Source organism: Canis aureus, chromosome 8 (genome assembly GCF_053574225.1).
Source record: "Canis aureus isolate CA01 chromosome 8, VMU_Caureus_v.1.0, whole genome shotgun sequence".
In the NCBI taxonomy this organism is placed as follows: domain Eukaryota; kingdom Metazoa; phylum Chordata; class Mammalia; order Carnivora; family Canidae; genus Canis; species Canis aureus.
Genome location: NC_135618.1, coordinates 10,152,736 through 10,174,001, shown reverse-complemented (window position 1 = coordinate 10,174,001; position 21,266 = coordinate 10,152,736). Strand labels below are relative to the sequence as shown.

General features: G+C 33.6%; 2 long non-coding RNA genes across 8 annotated transcripts in view; one reads left to right on the top strand and one right to left on the bottom strand.

Annotated features, from left to right (window-relative positions):
• Window positions 1-21,266, top strand: part of LOC144318320 (uncharacterized) — an 85,977-nt gene that overhangs the window by 7,427 nt on the left and 57,284 nt on the right. Inside the window, exon 2 of the long non-coding RNA XR_013384176.1 lies at window positions 11,864-11,962. This is a non-coding gene — a long non-coding RNA (uncharacterized LOC144318320). The remainder of the gene's footprint in view (window positions 1-11,863; window positions 11,963-21,266) is intronic.
• LOC144318319 (uncharacterized) overlaps window positions 1-21,266 on the bottom strand; it is an 88,038-nt gene that overhangs the window by 32,971 nt on the left and 33,801 nt on the right. For 6 of the 7 annotated variants that reach the window (XR_013384170.1, XR_013384169.1, XR_013384172.1 and 3 more), the window contains exons 2-4: window positions 18,654-18,775; window positions 16,684-16,779; window positions 8,899-9,025 (exon numbers count right to left, since the gene is read on the bottom strand). This is a non-coding gene — a long non-coding RNA (uncharacterized LOC144318319). The remainder of the gene's footprint in view (window positions 1-8,898; window positions 9,026-16,683; window positions 16,780-18,653; window positions 18,776-21,266) is intronic. The other variant, XR_013384173.1, reaches the window with a different exon arrangement.

Genomic DNA, 21,266 nt, shown 5'->3' with positions numbered 1-21,266 from the left:
AAAAAGATTGGAATCTCCAGTTTTCTGAGTATTTCATTCATATATAAACCCTGTGAGTTGTAAATTCAGGACAGAGGTTGTAAAAGGCAAGACAATTTCTAAATATGTAATTTTATTTGTTTGTTTATTTTTAAAAGATTTTATTCATTTATTTGAGAGAGAGAACACACGAGTGGGGAAGAGGGGCAAAGACAGAGGGAGAAGCAGACTCCCCGCTAAGCAGGGACTCTGTTGTTGGGCTGTATCCCAGGATACTGGGATTATAACCTGAGCTGAAGGCAGATGCTTAATCAACTGAGCCACCCAGGAACTCCCTCTATGTAATTTTATATGCTAATATTCAGGTGTACCAAAGGGATATTTTCATTTGAAGATAATTTTCTTTTTCTTTTTTCTTTTTTGAAGATAATTTTCTAATGTGTTGCCAATCTGTTGTCTTGAGCAACACACACCCCAAAAAATAGGAGTTGCAAGATAGTTCAAGATAGAAGTGTAGGTAAACAGGACTGAAACATATATTAGACATAAAAGAAAAGTGCCTTCAGTTAGTCTGGAGAGAAGAGTACAGTGACCAATTTCCAGTTATAGTGGTGGTAGTTATAGTTTTTCAGTGAAATCTCAATGCCTTACATACTTAGTGTGGGTTTTCCACTATAAAGATCCACGTGTACTGAGACATATTATCAGTAGTAGTAATACTGCATTTAAGTGTGTATTTGTAAAGGTGATGAGTTAATTTTCTCAGTCTTTTTTTCTCTTCTAAAGTTGCTAAATAATATCCTGTTTTCAGTGCACTCAGAACATTCTCCAGAATAGATCACATATTAGGTCACAAAACAAGTCTCACCAGGTTGAGAAAGATTGAAGTTGTATCATGCATCATTTGTGACCACAATTCTATGAAATTAAAAATCAATCACAAGAAAAAAATCTGAGAAGAGCACAAATACATGCAGGTTAAGTAACATGCTACTAAATAATGAATGGGTCAACCAAAGAATCAAAGAAGAAATTTTAAAAAATTACCTGGAAACAAATGAGAATGGAATACAATGGTCCAAAACCTTTGGGATACAGCAATAGCTATTTTAAGAGGGAAGTTTATAACAATACGGCCTACCTCAAGAAACAAGAAAAACTTCAACTAACCTAAACTTACACCTAAAAGAGCTAGAATAATCGGAGCAAATAAACCCCAAACAAGCAGAAGGAAGGGAATAATAAAATTTAAAGCAGAAATAAATGATATAAAAACTAAGAAAACAAAACAACATCAAAACAAGCAATAGAGCAAATCAATAAAATCAGGAACTGGTTTTCTGAAAAGATCAACAAAATTAATAAACTTCTAGTTAGACTCATCAAAAAAAAATGAGAGTCCTCAAATCACAAACGAAAGAGGAGAAACAATAACCAATACAATGAAAATATAAATAATTGTAAGAAAATATTCTGAAAAACTATATGCCAGTAAACTGGGCAGCATAGAAGAATCAGATAAATTCCTTTAAAACACACACACACACACACACACACACACACACACACATATAACCTGCCAAACTAGAGACAGGAAGTAACAGAAAATTTGAACAGACTGATTACCAGCAATAAAATTGAAGCAGTAATCAAAACACTCCCAATAAACAAAAGCCAAGGACCAGACAGCTTCACAGGCAAATTCTACTGAACATTTAAAGAAGAATTATTATCTATTCTACTCAAACTATTCCAAAAATACGAGGAAGAAAAACTTCTAAAATTCATTCTCTGAGGCCAGGATTACTCTGACAGAAAAGCCAGATAAAGAAACTATAAAGAGGAATATAGGTAGATATATCTGATGAACATAGATACAAAAATCCTCAACAGAATACTAGCAAACCAAACCCAGCAATAGATGGAGGTTTTAAAAAAAAATACATTCACAATGATCAAGTAGGATGTGTTACTATAATGCAAGTTTGACTCAATATTCACAAATCAATCAAAGTGATACAACACATTAATAAGAGAAAAGCATTTAATCATTTCAATAGATGCAGAAAAAGCATTTGACAATGTACAACATCCATTTGTGATAAAAACCCCTTTACAAAGTAGGTTCAGAGAAAACATCACAACATAAAAAAGGGCATACACAAAAACCCATAGCAGACACAATATTCAATGGGGAAAAATTGAGAGTTTTTTCCTTAAAATCAGGAGTAGAGCAAGGATATTGAGTTTCACTACTTTTATTCAGTATAGTATTGGAAATCCTAGTCACAGCAATTAGACAACAAAAAGAAGTAAAAGGTATCCAAATTGGTGAGGAAGAATTAGAACTTTCACTATTTGCGGATGACATGACACTATATATAGAAAACCATGAAGATGACACCAAATATCTACTAACACTGATAAATCAATTCAGTAGAGTCACAGGATACAAAATCAATGTAAAGGAATCTGCTGCATTTCTATACACTAAGAATGAAGCAGCCTAATGAGAAATTAAGAAAACAAACCCTTTAGAATTATAATAAAAATAATATATTTAGGAATAATAAACCTCTGAAAACCATAAAACATTGATGCAAGAAATTCGAGCTAATACACAGAAATAGAAAGACAGTCCATGCTCATGGATTGGAAGAACAAATATTGTTAAAATGTCTATATTATCCAAAGCAATCTACAGATTTAACACAAACCCTATGAAAATACCAGTAGGAGTTTTCACAGAACTAGAGCAAACAATCTTGAAATTGATATGGAACTCCAAAAGACCCTGAATAGCCAAAGTGATCTTGAAAAAGAAAACAAAAAATGGAGTCAAAATTTCAGACTTCAAGTTATACTACAAAGCTGTGGTGATCAAAATGGTATGGTACTGGCACACAACTAGACACATAGACACAGAGATCAATGGAACAAATAGGAAACCAGAAATAAACCCACAAGTACATGGTCAATTAATCTTCAACAAAGGAGGCAATAATATGCACTGGGAAAGACACAGTGTTGGAAATGGTGTTGGAAAAACTGGACAACTATGTGCAAAAGAATGAAACTGGACCACTATTTTACACTGTATACAAAGATAAACTCAAAATGTATTAAAGACCTAATTAAGACACCTTAAATCATAAAAATCCTAGAAGAGACACAGACAGTAATTTCTCTGACATTGACCCTAACAACTTCTTCTAGATATGTCTCTTGAGGCAAGGGAAATAAAAGCAAAAATAAACTATGGAGACTACATGAATATAAAAACCCTCTGCACAGAGAAGGAAACAATCAACAAAATGAAAAGGCAACCTATTGAACTAGAGGTGATCTTTACAAATCATATTTCTGATAAAGGGTTAGTGTGGGAAAATATATAAAGAACTTACAAATATTCAACAACCCCCCCAAAAAAATAACCAAATTAAGAAATGGACAGAAGATATGAACAGAAGATGTCCAAAGAAGACATCTAGATGACCAACAGACACATGAAAAGATGCTCAGTATCATTTGGTATCAGGGAAATGCAAGTCAAAACCACAATGAGATGTTACCTCACACCAGTCAGAATGACTAAAACAAAAACACAAGAAACAACAGGTGTTGGTGAGAGTATGGAGTAAAAGAGATCCTCGTGCACTATTGATGGGAATACACACTGGTGCAGCCACTCTAGAAAACAGTATGGAGGTTCCTCAAAAAGTTAAAAATAGAGCTACCCTCTGACTAAGCAATTGTGCTATGAGGTATTTACATAAAGGATACAGAAATTCTAATCCAAAGAGATACATGCACGCTGATGTTTATATCAGCATTATCTACAATAGCTGAATTATGGAAACAGCCCAAGTGTCCAACTGATGAATAGAAAAGGGAGATGTGCACAATGGAATACACAATGGAATATTATTTAGCCATAAAAAGAATGAAACCTCCCCATTCGTAATGACATAAATGGAGCTGGAGAGTGTAATGCTATGTGAAATAAGTCAGCTGGAGAAAGACAAATACCATATGATTTCACTTGTTTGTGGAATTTAAGAAACAGACGAATGAGCCAAGAGAAATGAGAGAAAAAGGCAAACCAAGAAATGTCCTTAACTAAAGAGAACAAATTGATGGTTACTGAAGAGGAGGTTGGAGGGAAGATGGGTGAAACAGTTGAAGGGAATTAAGATCATACATAGCATGATGAGCACTGAGTAATGTATAGAATTGTTGAATCACTAAATTGTACACCTAAAACTAATATAACACTGTATGTTAACTACACTGGAATTAAAATTAAAAATTGAATAAAAAATAAAACACACACAAATAATATCTTCTTTTGTTTTCAGATATTATTAAGACTAGATCTAATCCAATTCTTCACATATGAAATATCAATTTAATGATTAACATACATTCTTCCTTAAACAAATTCTAAAGTTGTATTTTAAAGTTTTGGCACTTTAACTTTTTAAGTAGCAGTTCCTTTTCTGGATAAGGTGATCTTTCTGAACGTGTTGTGGAATGAATATCCTAGTAAGCTGTAGAATATGGTCTTATTATTACATCTACTGTAATGGTTTATCGGCCAAAACTTAGTAGTGTTTGGGGCAGGGTGAGAGGGGAAATATTTTTGAGAATTGTTTAAGTCACATCAAAGGAGATTCTTGAGGGCAGGGATTTTGTATGAAATGAATGGATGGAAAATAAAGAAACCAAATGAAAGTTGGATGGTGATAAGACTGATAAGTAAAATCAATAGACTCACCTGACTTTAAAATTTAAACTCTCTTCCATATTTTCTCTTTGTTCACAATGTTAATTCTTACACTGCAGCATATTTCTCTCATTTCTTTATTTGCTTAATGAAACTACGGAATTACACTATAAATTATTCTCATTTGCAGTTCAATGAATATGTCCTTTGTATTGCTTACCCTTAAGCCATGGTAAATTCCTAAGTATATGGATTTTTCTATTTCTTATGTTGCATTTCCCAGATGCATTAACTATATGCTTAAATGAGCACACATACAAGAAATATTTCTTGATTATAAAAACCAGCATCTGGTTTTTAGAAGGCAGAGGAGAATAACCTCTCAATGTCTCAAGTCCCGCCATCAAACAGAAGTTATTCAATTTTGGATATGGCATCTGACTCTTGTATTGTTTTCTAATAACTTTTCTCCTTGAGCTCTGACATTATTTTAATTGAGTAGTAAGAATTTATTTAAATACTACTACATGTCTGGAAATATACACAAAAAACATCATGAAGTTACATCACCGAGATGTACTGCAACCTAGCTATACAAAAAGAGGCTATCTACATAAAAGTATAACTTCCTCAGAGAGTTCCTCACCTCTGACCTCAATCTCTCTGAGCTTTCTTATTCATCACTGATAAATGAGATTTCTTAAAACAAAGCTCCAGTCACAACAACTAGCTGCTCAAAGATCTTCAAGGTCTATACTGAGTGTAAATCCAATTAAGTGTAAGTATCGCCTTTGGGAATTAAAAGCTTCAACAGAGTGAGCCAATATATTTTCTATGTAATTTCCCTCCCTTCCGCAGACAAAGCTGTGATGTAGGTAAAGTAGGATTTTCTTATTCTTTCAACATTCTCAGTAAAGTTCCACTTTCCTGCTTAATTCTTATGTTTTTTTCTTCTTTCTTTCTTCTATATGCCTTGTGTCTATCACTTCTTGTAAAAGCCTTCGTCAATCGTTCAAAATGGAAAAGTACCACATTTTTTGAATCTCTGTTTCCTCAAAATGAATGTAGTACTATTTCTTTACCCTGACCTCCGCATTTTTATTTTCTTGTAGCCATCTTTTTCTTTTTGTGAAATTATTTTATCTACCCATAGTAGTTTGCATCCTCTTTTCTAGAGCACGGGAGAGGAAAATATTGATTTTCAGACTTAAAGTAAGCAATTGATAAGATGAAGTAATATGAAGTATCAAATTAAAGTTCCACTCAGGAAGAAACATGATTACTAAAACAAACAAAAACAAACAACAACAAAAAAAACAATAAAAACATTCCTTCAAGACAAAATCATCACATAAAAAGTATCCTTTCACAAGATTCTTCAACCATGTGTATAGTTTTAATTGTTGGAAAGTTGCAGAATAAATTTCAGTTAGTTAGAGACCATATACATACAACTGTGAAGAAGTAAAGCAGAAGGCAGATTTGTGTGACAATGAGAACCTGATATTATTCGAATGGATGGGAAGAAACGGACAATTATCAAATACTTGCTGGGTAATAAGTTAAATTTGTTATATCATTGTGTTGAATTTTATTGTCTTTTGGAGTGAACAGTTAATGTAACAGAGGACAAATATGCAATATTGCCAGACTAGAAAGGTTGATTCGGAGAAGAGTCAATACCATGATGTGTTCTTTCAGGAAGAGTTAGCTGATGGACAAAATTGTTATTTTTTACATAAGAAGTCTAGAGATTAAAAAAAAAAAAGAAGTCTAGAGATAAAATTTTTAGGCCAGGGTGATTATAAGAAATTGTGAAGACTTGAGTCTTCTTTTAGGCTGTTCCACATTCTCTTGACTCCAAATCAGGATCCCTAACTCAAACCATCATGTTCATACAGCCAGTATCAATTTCAAGAAAGAAGGACTGAACCTTTGCTCTGAAAGAAATGTCTTAGAAATATTTCAAGACATCTATGATTGAATCCCATTGACTAAATTCAGTGAGATGTTAAGTTCTATGTTCACGCTTAATTAAAAGGGAATTGAGACATGTGTTTATTCTGGGTTGTCATATACCTAACTAAAAATTAGAAATTTTCTTAATTTTAAAAGAGAGAATCTATTAAGGGATATCTTGCCATCTGTCAGAAAGAGCCACTGGGTCTTATAAGAAGATATCTTTTGATATCGTTGAAAGTATGTTTTTAGTAAAATGATAAAAATAAAATTGTGGAAATATTAAAGAGGGAATAGTCACAAAAATGAGGTATCACATACTCAATGAAGAAGACATTTGCTTATGAAAGAATAACAAGAAATAGGAAGGCTTCTTAGGGAGGGCCTCAAGATTAAGGAAAAAGAAGAGGACTTTGCATTTCTGAAGGAAGTGCAGTTGGAGCTGTGAGGTACAGTTGGAAACTTGGCATGGAAAAGGATCTGAGAAATATTTCCTGTGGATAAATTGGAAAGGACACATATACAGACTAAAACATGTTGAAAGGAGGAGGATGATAGTTTGGTAGATTCTATCAGATAGCCAATATCGTCTCAGTTTAACAAAAGCATAAGTCATATATTATTAGTGAGGGGAAAGGGAAATAAAATAGCCCATGGAGTGAATGGAAAATATTTGAAATACGGATACAGAAGTTAAGTAGCTCTCTAAATAAAATCAAATTATCAGGCATGATTCTGAATATCCTCAGCTAGGCTGGGTAGGAATTGCCTCATCTAGTCTTTGAAGGAAACCCACATGTTTATTAAAAAAGTACTTTATTGAAGATTTTACCTGACTTCAGTTGCATGGATATTGCACAACTTCAAGAAATAAGCTCGTAATAAAGATATATATTTTACAAAACTGCAATTGGCTTCCTACAAGCACTGTTATTGTTTAATTACAGATTTCTCAAAAAAAAATTCTCCTTGAAAATCTTGCTGTCAGAGACAAATACTTAGCTGGCTTTGGAATGTAATGTTGGCTTCCTAAGCATAAAGCAAGACACACAAAATGTTGAAAACACACTACTAGCTTTTTCATTGAAACTATAAATAGCATCTATATTGTGCTTTGGAAAAACAAGCAGGGATTCAAAACTTGATTAAAAGTTATTTTTTCCCCTTAAGCTGCTATGTAAGTCACCAATAGGCTGAAACTCATAACTTACGTTTTATCCTTAGCAGACAAAGATGAAAGCAATTGGTTCGTCTGACTATGCATCCACCCCCCAAAATATGTTTGGAGGTAGGCTGAGAAAACTTCTAAAAAGTTAGGTGACAATATATCTTTTCTATTAATCTTTAAATATGATTAGGGTCCAGTTTTTAAATAGCATTCTCCCTATTTCTATGTTTTCTGGTTGTTCCCTAATTGTTTATAAAACAGGAAACCGATTTATTATAATGTATGCTATTCTCCTACAGGTAATAAAAGAAATATGTCCTTTAATTAATCTATCCCAGACAAGATGAATATATTATTTAAATAAAAAAATATATTTCTTTTTATAACTGGCCCAAAACACCTGAGAAATAGCTGTTCAGTTTTGAATGGTGCATGAATGAAAAAACTGCCACCATTTACAAAAAAAAAAAAAAAAAAAAAAAAAAAAAGGTTGTCACAATGTATTATTTCTCTGACTCAAAGTTTATCATTAAAATACTTGAAACCAATGCAGGAATGGAGTATTTGTGTATAAGGGATGAAAAAGAAAGACAAAGGGGGAATACAATTATAGTTACAAAACCTCAAGCAATAGGACTTGTTTTAATGGGTTATCTTTTCACCTACCCACTCCCTCTTACATCCAATAAATTTATTGGGAAAAAAGAAAGCCTCTTGATTCCTTTAATATAGTTTTCTTTTGAATTTAATGGAATTAAATTCACTCTATATATTTCTGACCCAAATCTCAGAAAATCTAATCAAAAAGAATCCATTTCCTCAAGAAGATAGGAGCAAATATCTGGTTTTCTTAGAGCTCATATAAAAAGGTATAGTCAGCACAATACATCATATCCTCACCGAAGGCTCATTTAGAATGAATTTGGAGCAACTGACCTAGAGGAAGAAGGCAGCTGTGCATGGAAGAGACTGGAATCTTGACTCTTTTGAAATAGCAAAAGAAGTGAAAGGAAATAACCCAGACTTTTGTTTGGAGTGCGGGATATGGTTTTTGAAGTGTCATTACCTTGTTATAGAACTAGCTGCTCCATTTTCTAATTTCGTTGTTCTGCAGTAGAGATTTATGCTAGGAAGTGGTTGAGGGACTTGTGCTCAGTTTCTAGATAGGCAGCAAAGTTTTATCACGGCAATTACTAAGAAAAAGAGAAACAGTTAAAAGGATAATTGTTTTTACATTATTTTGGAACTCTGAAAGGAACTAGACTTGGGTACATTAATAAATTAAAAATAAACCTACAATTTCAGAATGCATTATTTTGTTATACCAAATATCACATTGGATTGCAATTATTTACTTACATTTCTTTCTCATTCAGACTTAGATGGTAAGAGAAAATAATGTGCTGTATTCATTTTTTATTTTTAAAAATTTTTTTGTATTCATTTTTTATTTATTTTTTATTTTTTTAATTCATTTTTTAAATCCCCAACCTGATACACAAATTCTTGGCAAAAATATTTGTGTAATAAACTAACCCATCTGTGTTTATCTTCCACTCTTTGTTTTGCTTCCCCAGCTGCTGCTGCTTCTTCTTCTTCTTCTTCTTCTTCTTCTTCTTCTTCTTCTTCTTCTTCTTCGTCTCCCTCTTCTTCTTCTTTTCTTCTTCTTCTTTATAGGCTTTTTCTCTTATAATTCACTAGTCTTAGATTTTTGCTTTTAGTGAATTTGTTTTTCATTTTATGAGAGTAGTTAGCAAGTATAGAATGTATATAGCAGGAATGAAAGAATGATAATGGATATAAAAACCGCATTTTATGAGGAAACAGTACACAAATGAGTCCAGTCAGTGCAGTGACAGGACGTGAATGAATGGTCTTCAAATTCCTGAAGGGCTGTATTATGAGAGAGCAGAGTCTGTACCTCTTAGCAAAAGATACATTCACAGGGGAGTTTAGATCAATCTAACAGTTGTCCACATATGTAACAGCCGCCTTTTAAGGTGTGAGATTCCTCTCCTGGTGGGGTAAAATGGAGACTGGAGGGTCTGTTTACAGGGATTATCTCAAGAGCATTTCTTCCCAGGAATGGAAGAAAGAATTTGTTGATTCTCTTACCCATTCCTCGTAGATATAATAGTTATCTCATCACTTGACCAGCTGCTAGCCACCTCATGATGATGTTTATGAATGTATATCTGATATAGACAATTAAAATGCTATTGCCATTCACTCTATATGTACTTTTATTTTGAGGGTGGGGAGTAGGTTTCTGTCTTTTTATTGTTGAGTTGTAAAAGATATAAGTACCTTGTCAGATATTTTCCTGCAAAAATTTCTCATTCTCTGGGTTATCTTTTCACTTTAGTTAACATAGAGTGTTAGTTTCAGGTGTACCATATAGTGATTCAACAATTGTATACATTACTCAGTGCTCTGGATAAGTACTTTTGATAATCGCTATGCTAAGACATGGGGGACACAGAGATTAATGAAGATACTTTTCTCTTTGGATGTTCAGACTTTACAGTGAGAGGAAAGGTACAAAACATAATTTATGATGCAATGAGCACAATATAAGCAAACTTGTCCTCTTGTCATCCCCCCATCTTCTGAATACTTTGTCTGCCAAAAATATTGTTGTTCTGCAAATATAGGTGGACAATGCACATATCTATTCTTTGCAGACCTCCTGGGTTTTCTGTGTTCTGTTTTCAGGAAAGAAACCCCTTGTTAGAATGTTGTTGTGAAAAAGGGCTTTTGACTAAACAGACAATTAAGTATATGTTCATATAAGGAACCATACTTCACTTCCATACAGATCCAATGAGTTTTCTAGAATCTGATTTTGGGATGTAGCAATGAAAGATAATTCAATCAAGGCAGAAAAATGATGGGCAAAATCAGGCAACAAAGTCAATATAAATTTATTGGATAGGTGACACCTTGTTTCTTAGAAAAGCCAAATATGTATGTTATTTTCCTATTGTAATATAAATTGATGCCCTACAGTCCAGTATTTGCCATCATATTTTAATACATTCTTCAATGTGGTAAATAAACTCTCTTTTAACTTATGGACTTTGAACTTGTAATTCTCTGTTTTGAAGTTCTATCTCTCCCCAGTTCTTTGCTGATACAACTCATCAGAGCTTAACCCTTCCTGCCCCTCATAAATTAAGCCTGATCTCTACTAATTGCTGCAGATATTGTTTCTTATCGTGATTTTCAAATATACACGTGGAGGGGAGGGGTTTGCATATACAGCTGATTATATTCATTTATAATTAAATTATTAATTAGTGTTTTTCTGCTTTATTATATTATGGACAGTTTCAGCTCAGAGCTTCTAACATTTTTGTTTACTTTGGTGGGCCTACTTCTCAGGAAAATATTTGGCAAATAGATTTTGAGAGGCTGAAAGGAAGTTTTACAGCTTACTAGGGACTAGTTGTATTAGCATAGAATGAAATTTAGAGGCTGGTCAGCCTTCCATCCAACGTTAGCCAGAATGTTTATTTATTAATTATTACTCAAAAATAGAGTTGTTTTCCTAACCTTCTGTTATAGAGTGATTCTACTACCTCTTAAACACTCAAACAGAGCTCTGTAAATGAATACATAGATTATTTCTAATATTTTTCTGCACTGGTTGTACCTATAAGATATAAAAATATGATGAATATCAAGTATCCTAGTGTTATTTGCTTATATGGAATTAATATTTACATACTGTGTCACTTTAAGTATATTGTAAACATGTACATTTAATTTGATTAGCTATCAATATACGATATATGCAAAGGAAAGAACTTCTGCCAATAATAATTTCTAACTTGAAAAAAATGTTCAATTTAAGGCTTAGCATATTAATAATATGAACTAGAAAGCTATATGTCTATTTTTGGTTGTATCTTAAAAATCCTATTACGTTAGCAAGTGATTAGTACTCCATTTGAAAGCTAGATAAAAACAAATTCATTGCAGGTAAACTGATTTACTCTCATATGCACTGTTAACATTATTCATTTCAGTTACAGAGACTGTATTTTCTCAACTGTACAAAGAGGTGCTTCGACTAATGAACCCTAGTTCCTTACCTGGTTTACTATTCTGTGATACTACAAATTTCAGTAAGCTAATTTTATGTTTCATCTACATGCTAAGAATATCATAGCAGAGAAATAACATTCTAGATAATTGTATTCTTTGGCTATTTAAAGTTCTCTGTTAATGAGAATGAAGATAAATAAATGATGGAGAAATCAACTCTTATATCTATTCTATGTGTCAGTAATCAGAGAAAGAAAATCTACATTATCAATTAAATAATAAAACATTAGCATTTTGGTAGAAGCCTTAATGTCTTTCATTAAGACATATATTGATATTCATCAATATAGGTTCTCCGTACTTCTTTTGAATACCTCTTATCAAGTTTACTATGTTATGATCGCAAGATCCATTCTTTCTTTTTACTGAGTATCATGAGGTCTTATCTCCCTGACCTACGTGTAGTGAGGCACCTCTTCCCTATTGGCCACAAGACAATTCTTGCCATGGGTTTGATTTATTACAAAGCATAAAAAAGAAACCCTTGTATCTTTGTATTAAGTATCTGGAGCATGGGCATATTCAGAATCCAGCTTGTGAATGCTCCCCAACCTTTCTGTAACAGCTGCAAATGTTAATAAACAAACAAAGGGTGGTTTAAAATCTAGATCTGTAGTCATCCATAGATTATTTGTCATCACATACTCCAAATACCTTCTATTTTACTTTCATGTAAAAGGCAAGTTGATTAGGCCAGATGATAAACTTCATTCTGTGAAGGTAAAAACTGATTGATCTCAAAGAGTGTAGATAATATCAAATCATGTTGAAAATGATTGTCTTATTATTTCATATGGCGTGACCTCAGATTCTTTGTGTTTTGAACTGCAATAAATCTTTCTCATATATATTATGAAATAACAAATGATCACTTTCAGAAGTCTAGGTAATGCATATTCTCTGTGTATTTCAAGTCCTGCATACATATCATATTCTTCCTAGCTAAATAGGTGTACTTAAAATTTCCATTTATTTTGGGAAGATCATTTAAATGTTTAGGAAGAGAATACTTTGATCATCTTGACATTTTAGTTATGACGCTTGACAAAAAGTATGAAATTCCAGAATATCATTAATCTTAATAATTTGACAACTTTCTAAGAAATACATCTAATAATATAAATTGGCTTTAATTTCTAAAAATACAGCTTGTTTGGTGTTTTTCAAGATATTTCCTTTAGAAAAAATGCAGATAAGTTAAAGAGCATTGCACTGTTAGTATTGCCCAACCAGTTGAATCAAGAAAAAATAATATGTGCCAAACATATTGGGATTATTTTTGGAGACTTATCATATGGAAGTTGTTTCTGGACCAAAATTAGTGACTAATGTCAAGTGAAAAAAATACTGAAAATAATATTTAATTTGTTTCTTTCTCAATGACCTAGCACATTCTAATCACATTTTTCATAGATCATTTCTAGTCCCAAATTTATATCATCCTATTTCTTATAAAGGAAACCTTATGATTATATTTCATTTATTTTATGGTATTATTAATGATGAAAATATATTATGTATTAATAATATATTCCTCAAAATTAAAGCTTATATCAGTTTTGGGAAAATGTTGTAATATTTTCTACAATGTCTATGTTATAAACTCTTCATTTGTTTCATATGCAATTATATAACAATCTAATAATGTTGGAATATATACATTTGTGTGGGTTTACTAATAGTACGATGAGGTCTGTAAAAGGTAAAGAATGTTTGTTTATAATCATGCTATATACTTTTACCCGGGTTATTGATTAAAGTGAAATCAAGAAGTGACAGTAATCTTTTACACAATACACTTCCCAGAATAAGAAAGAAGATGAGTAAATTAGTCTTTCTAACCCCCAGTAAAATTCAAGCAAGATTGATTTCATCTAAAATTTTCAGAGGCAAGATTTTTATAGAAGTTCAATTACAATATTGTCATTTTCTTGTACTGCATATTGTATTTACAAAATGAATATTATGAATATTTCAAATAAAGCATAAGCAGTAATATAATTTATGTGAAACATTATATTTTGCTTGCAAAACTGTCAGAACTTTCACTATGGCTATGAAAATATCTGATGATTATACTTTGTATTATTTAAAGTTTGTGGTAAAAATGAATGATGTTTATTTGATTATATTTTAGTGTTAAGAAGAATGAATATTAAACCCAAATTTTTATGCATCAGAGAATCAGGTTTAAAAAAACTCTGGTTCTTGTACTAAACTGCCTATAAAAGTGTAAAATGTTGACTTTTGATCAAAACAGGACTTTGAAATACACTTTTTTGCATCTATTCAATTATTTTAATCTGAAGAGTTCTAAAAGCAGATAGAATCCAGATTTAAAGTACTTTCTTAATTGAACTTTACCTGTTTTAGAGTATCAAGAAAATAAGAACAAAAGCCAGGTTGAAAGAATGACACTAGTCTTAAACTTTTCATAAGGCCCATATCTTCTTCATAAGAGTCAAATGCAAAAATATTTCTATTTACAAAGAAAAAGGGAAAGTGGGTGGTGAGAGGGGGAGAGAAGGAGACACGGAGAGAAACAAAAGCACAAACATTATCTTTTAATTTAATCCAATAAATCTCAATTTGCACTTAGTTTGGAGTACCAGAAAATCATGTCTTTGTCAGACTTCTTGGTGAGGTGATGATTATATTCATGGAAAAACATAAAGAAAAAAACACCATCCAATTAAAAGTGTAATCAGATGCCAAGAGAATATTAGAGCAAATATTGGTAGATAGTCAAATCTATCCAGCAGTACACAATTATGGAGAGTCTACTACATACTAGTTACAGTGCATGTGATTGGTAAGTGTTTCTAATCTCCACCTGGATAGTCATTAGGGTCTCATTTTAACCATTCATCTAGGAGCTCATTCGTTCAGCAAATATTTATTGTCAGGTCCTGTACTATTTAATGTGGATACGATAATGATGAAAAACAGACACATTCTTTGCATGCTCTGAATTCACAATCTACTGTGGTGACAGTATTTATCAATAAATCACAAAAGTAAATTTATACTGTGAGAAAAAGATGAAAGGAAGCAATGTGCAATAAGATTGTAAATTAGAAAAGCTAATGTTTTTAAAGAGATGGGGAAGGTTTCTTTAAATATATTGCATTGTTTTTGTTTTTTTTTTTTAATAAAAGTTAATAAGATGAACAAAGTTTAGGAGCTGAGAGAAGCAATTCAAAGAGAAGAATATGTAAAAACTCTGGCCGGAAGGAGATTAGAACTTCTCCCAATATGGGTAATCAGAAGCCACACTTAGTCCTACTCCAGAAGGGTAAAAGAGAAAAAAAAAAAATCCACTAACTTGTTAGGTAGGGTTGGCAGACATTTGAGTAGTGTTAGTGGTTGAACCTTTCTCTTTGGTGCAACCACATTGTGGTGACTTTTGCATTGAATGGCACTGAAGAAAACAGATGAAAGTTCAAGCTGAGATCACCAGTGTTGGAAATCACTTTTAACATAATCCAAGTACAACTGGCGTTGTGATATGGATTCTCACCACCTAGTCATGTCTGGAAATTGCTAATTAAAAATAACATTCTTAAACTACAGAAGGATTTAGGATATAATTAAACATTTGTCAATATCTTTCCTGCATATTCTTACCAACGAAGCATGCTTCTAAATAATTTTATTTATTTAAATGAACTTTCATAAAGTTCTATAGTAGAAAAGATGAGTCATAATTCAAAATTTTTATTGGGAGAGTAGTAAATTCTTTATTGTATCATACTAATGTAGGATGTTAATGATATAGGAAACTGGGTATTGGGGTATATAGGAATTTTCTATACTGTTGTCACTGTAAACCTAAAATCACAATTCAGGAAGCACAGATTCAGGTGGAAACTTGAAGTGTCTGGCTTGTAATGTGGAATCATGGTTTTTTCTAAGGAAAAAAGAATGGGTGGAGCCACTATTACATGTATTAAGAAGAGAGAAAAAAATAGGACTTTAGGAACCTAAACTATTTTGGCTTATACCTCCATTGACTACCGACTCTCTCTTCAAAACCTCCACAACCTTCAGTCTTAGGGTCTGAGTGCCCTGTTTACTTCTCAAGTAATTGCTGAGAACAATTGTCATTTTGTCCAGTCCAAAGATTTGGTCCCAGTTTCTCTGCAGTGGCCACCCTGGCTCAGTTTTAAAATGGCACCATTCGTGTCAGTTTTTCATGCTGGGAACTATAAGGAATGGGTTCTTCTTTTGCACTAGATCTGATTCTGAGACACCTAGGCTCTTACTGCTACACATATCTTGTCACCACAACAGAATGGGAAAAAAACAGAAAAGCAAACAACAAAAACAAAGACAAAAGGAAGGAACACCACTGATTGAGAAAGAAGGAAGGAAGTGCGGACACCTGGGTGGCTCAGTCAGTTAAGCCTCTGCCTTCGGCTCAGGTCATGATCTCAGGTCCTGGGGTCAAGCCTGGGATCAAGCCCCACGGGATCAAGCCCTTCATCTGGCTCCCTGCTCAGCAGAGTCTGCTTCCTCTCTTCTGCCTCTGCTCCTCCTCAGTCTCTTTCAAATAAACAAATAAAATCTTTAAAGGAGTCTTAACTGACACAGAGGGATTTATAGTTAAGCAAGAGAAAGAAGTTCAGGTCATTGTTCAAACTTGGTTTCCTCAAAAATCTCTCAGACTTTTCCATACTTAATAAAGTCTAGTCATGTTTCTATTTCTCTTCTCATCTCTTCACTTCTCTTTTCTTCTTACCTCCCACATTCATATTTATTTCTAATGAAGAGCAAATGATGTCTCTTCTGTTATGTTTTTATCTCATCTTCTACCTCATGAAGCTTACTTACTTTTCTGGAAGATAAAACAAAACAAGAAAATCCCAGAGTTACCTGAAAGGAATTGTGATAACAATTAAGGTACTACATTTTTCACCTGCTTCCTACTACACATTGTTGTTGATTTATTTGGGTATATCCACCAATAAGCTATAAATTCCTTTAGAGCAGGGACTCTGTTGTATCTGAGTTTTACTATCAATCCATAACATATCATATTTCCTGAAAAATAAACAATATTTGTGAGGTTGTACATTATCATCCAAGAGCAGACAAATAAATAATAATGTTTAGTGAAAAGATATCTGAACAGACTTGATTTTGCTGTGATGTTGCTGTACTTTATTTATGTAAAATAAAATAAATAATCCATTTTCTTCATTTCTGAAATAAAGTATTCAGGCAAAAAAATTATGGCTACTACAATTCTAAAATCTATGAATCCAAAAGCCTTTCAGGCAGCCTTTACTCCTTTAGCTATGATTTGGTGACTACAGTTTTATGCAAGTGAAAGTATTCCATTTTTCTCTATTCACTAGTGTCCTGACAATGCAAAAAGACTGGGGATTCCAAGAGTATTTTTAGAACAGCATATGCAGTACTTTTCACTTGCTAGCTCTAATTCTTCTAGAGCCAACATAGAAAATGGAAACATAATCAATGTATAGCCATTAGTTTCCATAAGATCAAATAAAAATAGTTATTCAGGAATAGCATGCTTCTTACTGATACTGAAGTCAGAATTGATTTGTTTAATGCCTCCTCCTGGAAGGTGGTATCAGGAAACAAATATCCCTATGCCCTTCAAGATCTTTCTAGTCAGAGTTAAGAATCAAATTTACATCAGAAAGACCAACAGGAGAAAATCATATTTAATGGCATATGTACAGGGAATCCATACAGACACAGAAATTCCAAAGACAGGCAACATGAGGTATAGATGTGATTCTGAACTAAAGAGAGGGAGGTAGGGGGCTGGGACTTCAAAGGGAAGGAATATAATTCACAAGAACATGGAAAACAGTAAATGTTTGGTAAATAAAGATTTGCTGAGCCTCTGGGAAACACTGAGACAGAGATCTTTGATAATCCCTGCTAGACCTTACTAGGTTACTCTCTGTCTACATACCAATTTTTTTAAATTTATTTTTTATTGGTGTTAAATTTATGAGAGACACAGGCAGAAGGAGAAGCAGGCTCCTCGAAGGGAGCCCAATGCAGGATTTGAACCCAGGACCCTGGGATCATGACCTGAGCCAAAGGCAGATCCTCAACCACTAAGCCACTCCGGCATCCCTACCATACCTAGTTTATATCATAATATATCCATGGTGCTAGCTCTCTTCCTGAAGCACGTTCTCTATCTGAATTGTTTTATGTCAGTTGAGGGAAATGGATAAAGAACATTTCCTGAGTCTGCCAAGTTTTGATTTTTTTTTTTTTTTACTCAAAATAATCTTCATACCAAAGTGGCCCATCTTGGGACATCCTGCCCTTGGCCCCTATAGTGGGTAGAGAGACATGGGATACTTTATTCATAGACTATTTAAAAAATATATAGCAACACAAAATAGTCTGACGGCACCCAAATAAACAAGGTAATAAAAACAAATGACAGTAATACATTTTATTTCACAGATGCATTTTTTAATGCCTGAGATTCTTAAGATTCCATTTTTTATCTATAAAATGAGAAAGGGAACTGTACTTTCTAGTCTTACTGGGGAAAAGTAAATGAAATAATGCAATAAAGCATTTAGGCATGGCCTGGTTAATTGTTAGGAATCGTTAGCTAGTCCCTAAGATGATTAAAAACAAGTACCCAGATTTGGAATGATTTGACTTTAAACCAAATATTTTTTTCAATGCCTGGAATAATATTTATAGTACCTAGAAATAATTTCTTTATCTTGCTGATTGCTAACTTCTCAGTGCCTTTAGTGTGCTAACATGCTGTTGGAGAGATAACATAATTTTCCCTCTACCCTTCTAGGTTCTTCGCTGAGATACATCTGTAATAATAATAAAAAAAGATTAATAGGAGACAAACAGAAGTTTAATAGCATGTGTACCACCTGTATATGAGAGATGGTTAGGAAAACCGAATAACTGCCCAAAACATTCCAAGCTGTCAGCTTAAATAACATCTTCAGCTAAAAACAAAAGAAAATATTGGAGGTAAGGAGTCAGTTATGAAGGTTAGTAGGAAAAGCACAGTAAATAAAGGCAAGGTTGTTGTGCAGATTTAGGTCATTGCCCTCTCCACCAGTAAGAGTTTTAGAAATTTAGAGTCATTTTTCTCTTCCTGCTACAGAGAAGGAGACAGTCTAACAGATGGAGATTGTACATTTCCCTATACATGTAAATGTCTCTTACAAAAGGGTAACTTCTCAGTTTTTAGATCATTTCCTATGCCAGATGTTTCTTTAAAATCAGCCTAAAATAATGCTTATGTCAAAGAGACATAGCTTGGGTGGTTATACCCTGCTCCCCTTCAGTGCCTAGCTCTTTTGGAGAAGCTATGGAATATATATGCACAGACTTCCTACATGTTTCTGTTCAAAACCCATTTTATTCAGAACATCAAGAATTCCTTAGATACATTTAGGGCTTTCTCACTAGAGGAATGGATGGGTAACATATCCTTCATAAAATACACCAAAGATCTTGTTTCTCTCAGCTATTTTTTAAAAAATGAGTTACAGTGATTTCGAGATCGTACTTCATTTAAGTAACAGGAGATCACATAGCCCATCTGACATTTGACCATATAGTGATATACTGCATTCATCAGTACAGTTTGAGGTAGGATAACCATTCTCTTGTGAGAAATGAAGGCTCTAGTTAAGCTACCTCACTTCTATTAAAAATAAGATAAAAAAAAAAAAAACTTAAAAAAAAAGTGGGATCCCTGGGTGGCACAGCCTTCAGCTCGGGGCGAGATCCTGGAGACCAGGAATCGAATCCCATGTCAGGCTCCCAGTGCATGAAGCCTGCTTCTCTCTCTGCCTATGTCTCTGCCTCTCTCTCTCTCTCTCTCAATCTCTCTCTCTCTCTCTCTCTCTCTGTGTGTGACTATCATAAATAAGTAAAAAAAAAACTTAAAAAAAAAAACTTAAAAAAAATAAGATCCAAAGTAACATCCATAAATAGGCCTAGAATTTGCTTCATAGCACTAATTAGATTTTACTACAACAAGAGAAGAAGAATCATAAATGGCAAAATGTCCACATCAAGAAGAAAATGTAAGTAAAACTGAGATATGTCATAACGTCAGATGTGGAAGATGAAGAACTGGTATAAAAATGATCTCAAGTAATTTTTATGGATTTCAGTACCTGACCTAAATTATAAAAATGGCCAAAATGTCCTAATGCTTTCCTTCCTCCCTAGTTTATACAGATTCTGGAAGTCTTGACAACCAGAGTTAGATGCTTTATTGATATCTTGCTGGTGGCATGTCTACTCAAGTTTAACTTATAGTATCACCCATTTTTAACTCCGTTCCTCCTAATTGGCTTATCAAATAATGTGAAGTTGAAAATAGGTGAAGGATCGACCTATAGTTCTCAAACTCCTGTAATTTGCTACTCAGTGTGTGATCCATGGCACGGGAACATTAGCCCCATCTAGAAGTCTATTTAGAAATACTGAATCTGGGTTGCTGGGTGGCTCAATTGGCTAAACATCTGCCTTCAGCTCAGATCATGGGCCCAGGGTCCTGGGATGAGGCCCACGGCTGAGCAGGGAGCCACCGTCTTCTCCCTCTCCTCCTCACTTGTGCTCTCTCTTGCTACATGTCTCTCTTGAATAAATAAATAAAATCTTAAAAAAAGAAAATAAGAAGAAATGCTGAATCTTTGGACCCCTCCACAGAAAAACTAGTCATAATCTATATCTATCAAGATATCAAAGTGGTGTGTATGCACACTGAAGTTGAGACGCATCACTTATTAAAAATTCAGATTCTTGAGCTGCATACCCAGAGATTCTGTTTCAGTAAGTTCCCAGTAGTGTCCAGGAATTTGCAACCAATCACCCTAGTTGATGAGAACTCTGGTGGTCCAGAGACAACACTTTCAGAAACATGAGCTTATTGTGAGGGTCATCCTAGCTGCATTAAAATAAATATGTAGGGCATTCCAGGAACTCGGCTTTTTAAGCTAAACTAATGCATCTCAGATGGCATGCGCAGTACTCCCAGAGCTGAGGGAATATTTTTAGCTGAAGCTACTTTCTTTCATGTTCTTTATGACTTGCACTGATACAGAAAGCCAGCTCAGTGGCAGTGAACAGTATAGGCCCATGCCCAGTCTGAGCAAATGTACAATCTACTTTGATGGAATCTCTCATGCACATTTTGTTCAATGAAGAGGATGGCTTGTGGGCAAAATTAGAAAGAAGCTTATAATAACATTCAGTTAAATAACAATCCCATTTTTCAATTTCGCCTCCATCTACTCTGATCTTGCCTTTTTTTTCTATTCTTTCCTTTAGCCAATC